This window comes from Abramis brama (genome assembly GCF_963993115.1).
Source record: "Abramis brama genome assembly, chromosome: 4".
Lineage (NCBI taxonomy): Eukaryota > Metazoa > Chordata > Actinopteri > Cypriniformes > Leuciscidae > Abramis > Abramis brama.
Genome location: NC_139966.1, coordinates 41083086 through 41096569, shown reverse-complemented (window position 1 = coordinate 41096569; position 13484 = coordinate 41083086). Strand labels below are relative to the sequence as shown.

At 35.8% G+C, this 13484-nt stretch overlaps 1 protein-coding gene across 4 annotated transcripts in view; it reads right to left on the bottom strand.

Moving 5' to 3' along the window:
* Positions 1-7121: 7121 nt before the first annotated feature.
* The window catches only part of ppp1r12a (protein phosphatase 1, regulatory subunit 12A), a 60683-nt gene continuing 54320 nt past the window's right edge, over positions 7122-13484 (bottom strand). For all 4 annotated transcript variants that reach the window (XR_014605998.1, XR_014605999.1, XR_014606000.1 and 1 more), the window contains one exon: positions 7122-8856. The gene's annotated coding sequence lies outside the window, so the exon portion shown is untranslated. The remainder of the gene's footprint in view (positions 8857-13484) is intronic.

The following is a 13484-nucleotide window of genomic DNA, read 5'->3' as shown; positions in this document are numbered from 1 at the left end:
AATAAATCTGTGAAATTGTAAAGTTTGTTAAAAGCACTTATTAATTCTGTAAAAAAAAGTACGTATTAGTTTAGTTATGAATTTGTTCCTGTCATTTTTACCATCTTTTAGGATTTTAGGTTGTACTGTCATGGCAACACAGAAAATGTATACACTAAAAGTAATAGTCAAATCATATTGTCATGCATTTGTTTTTGTGTATCGAAGTAGCAAGTATTTTAACGTTTACAGACTTGCCCCGTTTACTTCCATTGTAAGTGCCTCCCTTTTTTAAAGGAGGGACAGGTCTTATTATTTTATTAGTAATCAACATTACGCCTCTAATGTTCCTTTACAGGAATGTTCATGCTGTATTTCCCACGAAAATAATTTTGCAATGTAATTTTGCACTTTTACAATGTAAGTCTACGAGGCAACACATTGCACAGGGATGACATTAAAATAATCAGTTTCGATAGTATGGCTACAAGAGAAAGACATTCTGAACGGTTTAAAGCACTGATGTTAAAGGGATACTCCACTTTTTTTTGGAAATAGGCTCATTTTACAACTCCCCCAGAGTTAAACAGTTGAGTTTTACCGTTTTCGCATTCATTCAGCCGATCTCTGGGTCTGGCGGTACCACTTTTAGCATAGATTAGCATAGATCATTGAATCGGACAAGACCATTAGCATCTCTCTCAAAAAAATGACCAAAGAGTTTCGATATTTTTCCTATTTAAAACTTGACTCTTCTGTAGTTACATCGTGTAGGGGAGACCGGGGACAGTTGCAACAGGGGATGGTTGCAACATGTCATTTTTCTCCAATCAGAAACAAGCTAGAGTGATGACACTCACACTGTACATGCACAGTTAGACCCTCCCCCCACCAAGAGGACAGTAGACATATTCAACATCTGCTGCTGCATTTATTGAACAAAACTTGTTTTGGAGGTATGAAAGTAAATTTTTCATGAGATACATTTTTTGTCATACTGTCCAGACATTTTGTATGAATTAATCAAAACTTACTTAGTTTGAATTATTGTTTTGTTGACTTCTAAGTGACATGGTTAGCATGTGTCAAAGTCAGTGTGTCTAGCAGGCATATGATGTTCTGTCATGGCTGATAGGGTTGGGGACGGTTGCAACAAGTTATAAATTGCATGTTTAATAAAGGTTTGTTGCATTGCAAATTGTTCAATTCTTCCTGTCTGACACTGAAATATGGAGAGATTGAATAGCATCTGTAACACCTGCACACTGATATGTAGGCCTATGTTCTACACATAAACAAACAAAACTCAATAACTGTTATTTGATAAATATGACTAAATAAATAAATTATAGGCTACAATAATATTATTGAAATAAATAATACTATAATATTATAGTAGGCCTAAAACAGTTAATATTTTCAGAATTATATGCTCATTGAGACAAAAAGCTAAAATTAATTAGAGAAATTTAAGGTATTTTTAACGTGTTGCAACCGTCCCTGGGTTGTGTTGCAACCGTCCCCTGGGTCGGGGTCAGTTGCAACATCTGACTTCTTCCATTCAAATAAATACTGTGAACGATATGTCATAATCATCTTTAAATGGTATGGGTAATTAGCAGACAGATGCAAGTTTAATATATACAAATTTGGTTGGTCTAGTCCAAATAGTCTCTGAGTAACTGAGAGAAATGCAAAAAGTGTTGCAACTGTCCCCGGTCTCCCCTACTAAGACCGACGGAAAATGAAAAGTTGCGATTTTCTAGGCTGATATGGCTAGGAACTATACTCTTATTCCTGCGTAATAATCAAGAATAATCAAGTACTGCCAGACCCAGAGATCGGCTGAATGGATTCGAAAACGGTAAAACTCAACTGTTTAACTCTGGGGGAGTTGTAAAATGAGCCTATTTCCAAAAAAAGTGGAGTATCCCTTTAATTCTGTAAAAAATAGTTTTATTTTGAGCTGTAGAGTTGTCTAAATTGTTCTTTAAGGCACATGAACTTTCATCACTTTCACTTTCAACTTTCACATGTCTATCATCTGGTTGTGAATGGATTTTCTCTGTAAACAGTTCCTTTTGGCTATCCCTCCGAAGTTACAAGGTTAAACATTACATGGTCATGACAGGAGTTTAACAATGGCACAGACAAAGTAAGTGAGGGATTCACACTAGTTTACACATATTATGTTTAAGATAAGTGGCGATACTTTCAAAACACTGTGTATTGTAAAGGTGTCATGAACTGAGAAATCAATTTTTCCTTGGTCTATTGACATATGAGGGCATTGTATTATAAAAATATCTTGTAAGTTTCAGAACTCAAAGCTTCCTCGTTAGTCCAAAAACAGCTTTAACTGAAACCAAGCTCCCAAAACGTCTCGTTTCGGATTTTGTCACATTATGACGTCATAGTGCGACGAAAGACCGCGTCTACAGAAGATCAATGTCTACTTCTACATCATTGCCTCTTTAGCTCCGCCCACAGATTCGCGCGTATGATGTAGTAGTAAGTACGAGAGAGACGAACACAGGAAAAAATCATAAAGATTCCTCTGAGGATTACAAGACGTTTTTCAGTGCCAAAACAGTCTTTCCATTGCCTTCCTTTGTGATTATAACATTAGGAAATGTGAATGAACTTTATATTAAAGGAAGTTCCAGTGTCCACTTCGTTTGTTCGCTTCATTTTACTGTGGATTCATTTTTAAACAAGACAATGCAGTGCCAACTTGGATCTGACAGTTTTTACCATGTGTGTGTCACTATTACTTTGTCTGTTATGGATCATTTGATATGTACTCACTTTACTAAAAATGATGAACGATTAATATAAGAACAACAGTGCAACATAATTAGTTTACACAAAATAAATTATTCTGTCAACTATAACTGCGGTAAATTCAAATACTTAAACTTTATTTGCCTCAACCAAGACTTATAAAGCATATGTAATACGCATAAATGTTTCACAGTTGGCAAATTTTTCAACTATGTAACAAGATAAACACCTTTCGGTAGCATCTTCGTTTCAACATTAATATAAGGTGATAAAATACAATACTACCTCACATATACATAAGGAATAAATATAAATAAAGATTATTAACTACCAAGCTGTCCAGACTGGAGAACCCTTGTTATTTGAGGTGAAGGTTAGTTGTGATTCGGGATCAGACTCCCACTCAAACATCACATTTTTCAAAACAATTCCACACATGTAGTGAGGACATTGAAAACTATTTTAATATGTGAAACTGTTACCCAATCATAGCAGTGGGCGTTTACTTCCAAGTCTTGAATGTCGTAAAAGTCAAAGAGATAGCCTATTACTTCTAAATTAGGATGTTTTATATGTTAAAATCTTGCTAACATTATAAGTGGACCTCAGAGAACATTATACAATAAAAAAAAATCCTTTAATGTTTATCCTGTGCAGTGTCTTGCCTCATAGACCTCTATTGAAAGTTCATTAATGTAAACACAATTCTGCTTGTATTTACAAACTAAGGGATGAGAGAAAATCATTTTCTGAGGTAATTGACAGCGTTCCACGGATCCAGGAGAACAAGAGATGAGCCTTGACTGACTCCGGAGGCCTTTCTCTGGGTCTGCGCCAGATATTCATAGTCTGGAACTGGAGGTTCCTCACGTCTTTCAGGCCACTGCAGAGAATTCAGTTTTAGCAAGCTAGATGTGTAGAACGTAAAGCAGGCAGTGAGGTCATCTGGGGAATAAATCCTCAAATATCCTAAAGATCTTCAGTTTTGGTCTCATTACAGGGAAATTTACCCGTACAGCTCTGGGGAATACGGATTCGAGTGACTGAACATACCACCTGACTATCCACATTCCGGGACATAAAAGTCACATGAAAGCCCCTGAATAAGTTTAGCTTTAGTCAAATAATCTCATGGAAATTTATAATGATCATATAAATTCCAAAAGTCACAAATATATTACACATTAGGCACAAACTACAAACACAGCCATTTACTGTAAGAGGAAACACACACACACACACACACACACACACACAGCATTAACTAAACATTATGGTTACACGCCGTTGAAGTGATTGTGCTCGTATTCCCATATTTTATTGGATAGATTTTATTTTATTTATGTACATTGTTCAGCATTTTGTTGTTGCGTTTAAAAACACAACTCCACAATGAAATAATAAAAAAAAAACATTAAATAAATAAATAAATACATACATACACATAAAATAAAGACCAGTGGAAATATGGTGGCCCGTCTTTTATGTGATCTGCAATTCAGTTCAATTACACTCATTTCTCAATCCTATGTCATAAAAATGTCAATAGATGTCATATTTAGAACCAGGGTTACTGACTAAAACTAAACCTAAACTAAAACCATTTAAAAATAAGTGTTACTTGAAATAAATTTTAACTTAAGTAACTGAAACGTATTTTAAGTTTCTAATTTGCCTTTAGTTTAAGTATAAAATAAATAAAAGAATACAAACATAGACATAAAAAAAATTAAATGAAGAAAAATACACACCAAAAAAGTACTGCACCTTATTACAAAATTCAAAATGAAAATATAAAAACAAATTCAAAATATCAATAAAAACTATAGACCTAAGTATATCAATTATATCCTGATAAACAACACAGATAGGATATCTCTTTTTAACATTTGAACACTACAATGAACAATGTATTCTCAATAACATCATTAAAAGGAATTTAAGAAACTGTCTGGTTTTAACTCACATATGAAGAGCAGTTCTGTTTAGACATCAATTCCACATCTCCTGATATTAATAAAAGATACGAAAACTATAGATAGTAGTAGTTGTCAGGGATTCACAAGACCTACAGGAATGACATCATCTTTCCAAAGACACTCACCTGACAGCTACAGTTCATAGTAGGATTTTTTATTTTTATTTTTTTCTGCAAAAACTGATAATGGCCAAGAAGAAAAGAGCAAAGTGACCAAATGGCAGTAGCAGAGAGGCAAGATTTGTGATGTTTCTCATTTGTAGGTCATTTTGGATTAAAACATCTGCTAAATGAATACATGTAAAGCATGTTGATGTATAGCTTATATAGATGTAAGTCAGAAATAAAAGTATAAAGAACCCCGGGGAAAGAAACGGTGCTTTTGCAGTGTTAACCCTGCATTGCGGAGCCAAACTTGTACAATGTGAAACGAAGCGGTGTTAGAATGTTACCGACAACCAATCGCGTGCCTCATATTCACGTGCTTTGTACAGTCACACAAACACTCCGTTGTATAAACAACAGTTTCAGAGTTTGAGGAGGACAATGTCAAATGGTGACGGAAAACGCGTCAGCTGGAGTTAATAAGAGTTTTATTCTGGCCTTTATAGTCAGAGAAGTCCATTCAGGAGAAAATTAATACATTCAGCAGGCAGCGCGATGCTAGAGATTTTATGTAAATAGATCACGTTCTGCTTTCGTCCAATCAATGACACTGATAACGCAAATATGCAAATAAGAACGTTAACGCAGTATGATTAAATAAATAATGAATTAAGAAATGATTCCGTCATAAATACAGAAATAAAATATGCAGGAATAGTATGATAGTATTTCCCTTATTATTAGAGCATGGGTGATTGATTAATATATATTCATGGTTATAGGCCTAGGCGCTGGCGCCTACTTTATTTCACTTGCCAATACCTGCTTAACTACATGATATGGTTTGACGGATACATTTTTCCCCTTCTGAATTCAATCAAGCAATAACAAGCTCACATTTACTTTTTCCACAGCCTTGTGTACTTGTATATGATTCGTTAAATCACATAACATGTAAAGTGTGAAATATGTTGCAATTGATCTTACCCTGCTGGTACAAATCACCAAAACCGAAAGCACTGAATCTGTTTGTTTCTATAATTGCCTGGGTTTAGTGTTTTTTTTTTTTAGCCCGGGAAACACTCCAACTGATATTTTCCACATCAGTTTTGGTCAAGAATCCCATTAGACCAGAGCTTTGAGGTAGAAGCAGAAGAATGAAGCGGACTCAAATGGAAAAAATACAGAAAAGGGAAAAAGTTCCATTGCATGACTATGTGCAATTACTGCCCGTTCAGCATCTTCTCCTCAAAAACATTATGGCATTATTCGAGCTCTTCATGCCACAATCAGAGCCAAGCACATTTATCAATGCAGTCTTGAAGTCTGGAACGGACTTTGATATTGCGGTATTGAGAGAAATGCTAAAAGTAATTGAAGGGACAATTCGAACAAAACTGAAAATGTCATTTACACATGGTTGCACTTGCATGGAAGAATGTTATACTTTAAAACAAAAAGAAGAAGATGAAAAAACTACCCTTTGAGATGTTTCATTTTTTTCTGACTTTATGCCTTTGCATGAGAATCTTGGATCACTTCAAGCCCCAGAGGAAGCAGCAAACAAAACATACTAGAAGAGTTCACAGATAAATAAGCCTTATGTAAGATCAAACAATGAAGCAACACTTTTCCTGCATTTCCTGTTAATTCCAAGATCAGTCAGGCGCCATCTAGTGTCTCTGAAACTGCTGTTCATTCCAGTTGCAATAAATTGAATTTCTCCTTCGAATGGACTTTGATTACATGAGCTAATATTCGACAGGTGAAAAAAGTTAAAGAAACTGAAAGGTCCATGAACCATTAAGTGTGATTGAATAATTATATATTATATTATAAATGATCAAACACACATCTTGGTTTACAGATTATGCAAGTGAATAATTGACTTGTTCATGGACCCTACATTCTGTGTCTTGTGTCTTTGAATTAATAGCTACCTATTAATAGTTCAGATATCTGTGTATGGTCCTTTTTTTTCTTTTTTTTTTTAATGTCATCCGATTATTATTGAATAAAAAAAAATAATGGTAAGAGATCCCTGATCAATTAAATTAGTCTTATTCACCATTCAAGTAGTTTGGGTATTAATAGGGGAAATATCAATATTCAACAACAATAATCCAACTAAATATTTGTAAAAATTGGACTACGCTAAAAGATTATTCCAAAAATCATACGTAGAAAAATCTTCTTTTTTTTTTGTCAAAGCAACAATGTGAGATGTGGAACTAACACTAAGGGAAAAAAAAAAAAACAGGACAACAACGGCAAAGAGATTTTTACAATGTACAAGTTTATTTTAATTAACTCTCAGTGGTTGGTAGTCACAGCACAGCTTGCACGGATGAAGCCACACATCTATTTTACAAGATGATGGGAAATTTAAAAAGGAAAGAAAACAAAAAACAAAAATTAAAAACCTAAACCAAAGAGGAGACAGCTGACAAGTCCAACTACAGCGACATTTTTTTTCCCGACTACAGTATTTTAAGTACAAGGCCACTGAAATGCATAAAACGTGTTTCCGATGCATGGACTTCATCTGATGCGGTGGCAAAAGTTCGCTAAACCAGACAGCAAGACTCCTGACATGGCATTGACAGTGCATGTAGACATTGTAAAAAGGACTGGGTTAGCGATATCTAGGATCTTTTTAGTGACAACACCTTGGCTAATACTACAGCTTAAAAAAAAAAGAAAAAAAAAAAGGAAATGGGGGGGGGGGAAGTAAAATAGAAAAAAAAAAAAAAAAATGAACAGCACTCTTCCAAAGATACTGAATAAAATGTGTGAAATGTAGTGAAGCAATTATATTATTATCTCACAATTTTACGTGAACACTTAAAACTGAGAAGAAAAACACCTTCCCCTTGAAGGGGGCGGCTCTATTGTTATTCAATGACTTTTTTCGACTATAAAAGAAGAAGGAAATAGTTAAAACACACTTTGTCCTCTGGAGTTGGTATATTTCAATAGTAACAGACAGGGAACCATAAACGCATGCCATGTGCTGGTCTCAAACAATACATACAGGTATATACAACTTCACTCAGTACCTGCTAAAACAACGTGAGGAGTACAGGATATAAACCAACGACTACACTAAAAACTCAAAGAAACGAGAGAAAGAAGTCGGGGGGGGAGAGGAAGGAAACCGGGGTGAGCCACGAAAGTGGGGAGGAAGTGAACATTTACTAGTGACAGACTCATTCTTAAAGCATTTGTATAGGAAAGAAATGCATATATTGCACATAAGTGAAAGCTTCGATTTCACAAGGTCCACCTAATCGGTAAAGCCAGGGGTCCGTCGTCTCTCTCTCTTGAGAGAGAGAGGAGGAAGTGTGCGGAGCGTGCGCCAGCATCGTGGAATGCTGGGAAGTCTTCTGCTGAGAGACAGTGCCTCTGAGGACGAGGCGGGACTTCTAGCGCAATGTGGAGATGGGTGAGGACAGGAAGAGGAAATGGAAGGAGAGAGAGCTGCACATTGCATGACGCATCTATACAGGAAGAAAGATTAAAGAGCGGAGCAAAAAAAAAATAATTAAAACAACAAAAAAAAGAAAGATAGATCACAAAAAAAAGTGTGGCACAAATAAAATCAGGTGTTCTGTGACAGCCAAGAGAAATTTGATGCAAGTGACGTATGTACAACTAAGGCTTATTGGTTAAATAGTTTTTCGAGGCATTCCCCGCCCGCAAAGTGTTCGATGCCGTTCTCTCGTCTAACGCTTTTCCTTAGTTCTGTAAACGCAGTGGTTCTGTGTGAGTGGTGAGGTGGGCGTTCGGTGGAGCGGAGAAGCGAGGGAAAGCTGGGGACTGAGAAACGGAAGGGGAGACGGAGCCTTCTTGTCGCCGTTGTCTCGTATTAATATCTAGATGTGCAATACCGTTACTGCCGGAGGGTGTGGGGAGGGTCTTTTCTATTTGGAAAGCTTGCTTATGACTCGGATCAGCGCTCCGTTCTCGTCCTTTAGTCTCTGGTTGTCTGCTTTCAAGTCTGGTAGCGTCTGGAAGAGAAAACAGGAGAGGGGAGGGTTAGATTCACAGACAAGAACCAGTGTTTTGTAGATGACGCGCGTCTCTAGACGTGACAGTTTTTTTTTTCTTCCTTCCTTCCTTCAAACAGCAATTACTATCCAACACAACCCCCCTTTCCACCGATATGGTGATGGTGCCTGATCTGGAATCGGAAACAAAAAGGCTCAGGAATGGCTTCCAAACCTGCTGGTCTAGAACCAATAATGACACTATAATGTAAATTGCAGGAAAGGTGATAATTATCTCAGTATTTTTTTTCTGACGATATGCGAAACGTATCTTAATATGTTGTAGGTTAAATGGTGAGAAAAAAGTAACCAAACAGCCACTGTAGCCAAGTGCACTCAAAATGATTGATGCATAAACTATAATACAATCATATAAGCTAAATTATGATTAATGATTTAATGATAAGGATATTTTATGTTTGTAATACATTTTTTATATATATATATATATATATATATACACACACACATACATATGAAGACTTAAGATGCAAAAGCCTCTAAGTGCCATCTGAAATTTCCTTCTAGAATAATCATTTTTATCAAGCTTGTATGTTTGTTCAGTTATTTCAATTTAATGCCAATGAAAATTACCTATTAATTGTCATTAAAGTGAAATTACTGAACTTAAATATACGAGCTTGAAAAAAAATGCTCATTTTAGAAAAAAAATTCAGATGGCACTTAGAGGCTTTTGCATCTGAACTCTTCATATTATATATATATATTATATATTATATATATATATTATATATTTTATATATATATATATATATATATATACACACACACACACACACACACCAATCCCATGCAGTGATGTAAATGAATAGCTGAATCAGAGAGCTTTGAATTGATTCACTGAATACGACCATTTGAATCGATCCACAAACTTCAAACTTGCCGACTGTAAAGAGTTCTAATGTAAATGTAACTGCCAAATAAAAAACACTTTCTATTTGAGAAATTATTGCAACATCAAAATATATATTTTTTTCAAAAGCATTACATATACACATTCTAGAGAAGTCTGCAGATTCATCTGCACCAGAACCAGCACCATTTTGGTTGAAAAGGGACCGTAGACTTACGCACACAAACCAACAAGCACACTGCAGTTCAATGGGAAACTGTAGCCATGCACTCTCAGATAGATGGTAAAGATGAGGACAGTGCTCAGGCCAGGCGGTCCTCTCTCTCTCTATCTCTCTCTATACACACACAGAGTTCCTTTGTGTGTTCTCAACTGGACGGGATAAATAAAGGAGCTGGAACACAAGAGCGGCTCAAAGTGTCTGTATAAACCACAACACTGAGTGCTACTTGATACCCAGCCCGCTTCAGTCTTCAGGTTGCAGTGTTGAAATGGAGATCTTTAACTGAGATTTCACTCTCACTGTCCTTATTGACCATAAACCGCATAGATGGACAGGTGGACTTTCTTGACCGCAGAATGAAAAGTCAGACAAACTACTCTACTAACTGGACACTGAAAGTCCACACAAGAAAGTCACAGGTCTGTAACGATCTGAGGGCGAGTAAATGTAATATTTCACAAAAAAAGGATGTTCTGTAAACAAGAAAGGAATGCAGGGACAGAAATTGATCTGTTTTCCAGGAACACAAAGAAACAACTTCCTTGTGATAAACTTGCCATTTACAATTACATTTTAACAGTGTAATGACACCTCCCGAGAGAGAGATTTAAAGTCTCTGAGTACTGTAGTTATAGACTGGAAAATGCATTAAAACAGTCCATAAAAGCTGAGTGCTGAAATAAGTCACAAAACAGAACTGAACAAAAGAAACAGGACTTAAAAACCTAGACAAAAAGTAAGAGTATAGGCAAAAGAAAGTTCCTCATTCTGTATAACACTGCATAGATTATGGAAGAGAAGCTCCAAATATAATTTAAGAATTTACCAAGGACAATCTGTGGATTAAAATGCATGAGTTTCCAGAAGCCATGCAATCTAGATTAGCCTCAGGCAGAGCATATATGGCAGTTCAGCTCCAGGATCAAAATATCTGGGATTGAGGGAAAAGGAATGGTCTCCAAAGTATAAAAAAAGACAAGAAAAAGAAAAAAAGCAGAGAAACAGTTTCACAAAAACCAGTCAAGCACCTCATGCAAGATGCCAGAGTCATCCAAAGGAACTGCACTTCACAGCAACACATTCGAGGGTAGTGGCAAAAAAAAAGAAGAAAAATAAATAAAAAACAAAACAGGACAATTTATCACTAAAAACTGTTTATAAATAGCCGGAACTGTGCGATGGATATGAGCTGCATTTAATGAAATTATTTATTTTAATATCAACATACAATATATGTCACGTCATTCATGAAGATATGTTATTTTAAATAAATAAAAAATAAAAAAATCAGATAAATTTTATTTTCATTTTAAATTTTGTAAAATGCCATTCATAAACTGTAAAAAATAAAAAATATATATATTACTTAGTAATTTTTATTTCATATTTTTATAACAAATTAAAACATGGCATTTATAAAAAAAAATGGCAGAATTAGTTTATGTAATTTTGTAATGAATGACAAATTTTAATATATAGAAATTAAAAAAATTTCCTCTTTTTTTTTCTCTCATTTCTAAAGCACATACCAAAACATTACTTTATAGCAATTTATTAGCAATAACTGTATGGTGTAAAAAATAAAATAAAAAAAAGAATAAAACAAAATAAGAATTAAAAAAAAAAGCCCCAAAAACCTCCCCTTTAAGAAAAGCAGAGCACTGAGGGAGGCGGAGCATCAGCTCAGACACAGGCTGGCACCTGCCTTAATATGGGCGTGGGCGGAGCTGAATGGAGCATGAGGAGGGGTGTAAGAGGAGGTGGGGGCGGGTCTACAGGTCTGCGGCGGGCAGGAGGCTGCAGCCCTGCGAGAGTTTGGAGAGCACGCGGGACAGCGCCCTGTTCTCTGCCTGCAAACGCTCGTTATACTGGCGCAGAGACTGCACCTGCTTTACCTGAGGAAGGTTCTACGAGAGGGAGAAATACAGACAGAGAAAGAGATAGAGGAGATGACAGACATCAGACAAAAATAAACGCGGAAAAACGCAAACTAAAGTAAACAGTACAAAAAGCGACAAAATACTGTATGGGATCACAGAACTAATAAAAAAACAAAGACACGTGTGCACGCACACATATACATAGCCATCTATAAATGGGGACATCTGATCTATAAATAATCTATTTTTTAAATAAAGATTATAAACACTAAAGGTTATTGCTTCTCAACCAGGATGTAGGGACCTTAAGCTTAAAATTATATAAAAAGACAAAATCAAAAGTTAAGTTAGCTGACATAATATTTCTTTAATTCGTTTCCTTAAAAAAAAAGAAAAGAAAAAAAAGATGGTTTTCATGGTCTTCTGCACTAAAAAAAAAAAAAAGGTTAATATACAATATAGATCAATTTTAGTAATGAGGACCTTCCCAGATGTGCCCAAAATAGGTTTTGTCCGATTTACCACAATTCTGGGGGAAATTTCCCCTTAAGGTACAGTTAGATACACACATACTTAAGAAGTGGGGTTTCAATGGGGAATGCTAAAATACTGAAATCTACAGAAATTCATCATGTCACAGAAAGATTAAAACCAAGGACTTAGAAAACTTCTCGCTCACATAATTTAAGATTTTAAATTCTGCTACCCTTCCAGACACACAAACACAGAATAGAAACATTAGAATAGAGAGAACATGCGCAATATTTACAGTACGGGTAAACTGAGCTGCAACTTGATATGAAGCAGATAAAATGAACAGAGTAAAACAAAAATCTCAATTCTCACGCAAATCACATAAACGAGCTGTGAAACCCTCATAAAAAAGGAAGAAATCAAAGTTTTGTAGCTTTTAGTCCATGTCTGTTAGTTTTGAGGTCATCTATCCACCTTTTTCCTGAGCAAACGATGAACTAACTTCCGTTTGAATGCTGTCCTGTTCTCCATAGGAACCCATTGTTAAAACGGAGTAAAAAAAACCCAACTGAATTAATTAAACAGAAATTTTTTGAACATTACTAATAATTAAAATGAGGGTTAAGCTGAGCTGTTGCCACAACAACAGCAATAAACTGAAGAAATTCCTGGAAAGTATGCGTTTTGAGCACCAGCAAATCTGAAAAGAATGTCCGTATATGGCGCCATATGCCTTGCATTTTATGCCAAAGACTGACAAGAGAAAACGAGCATAGCTTGCAGCACTCAAGTTAAAATACTCCCCATTAAAGGTATATGTGCACTCTCAACAATTTAAGGACAAAACCCCCCAAACTTCACCCAATCGGGAGCTGTATGTAGGATATGATCTGTTTTCAATGTAGCCAGCTTCAGGTCATCTACACACATTAAACTTTGACGGGTGAGGCACTGAGCAAAGACGTCATTGCAACACTGTAAAGTGATGGTACTATGGAGCCTTGTGCTTTTCTAAAACCATTTTCATAGGTTTAACATTACATTATCAGCTTGGAAAACATGGTAATTTGACTAGAAACACTGGAGACCAGAAATGTAAAGGATAAATCCGCTGTGAGTCGAGTGAGGAACAAGGTGG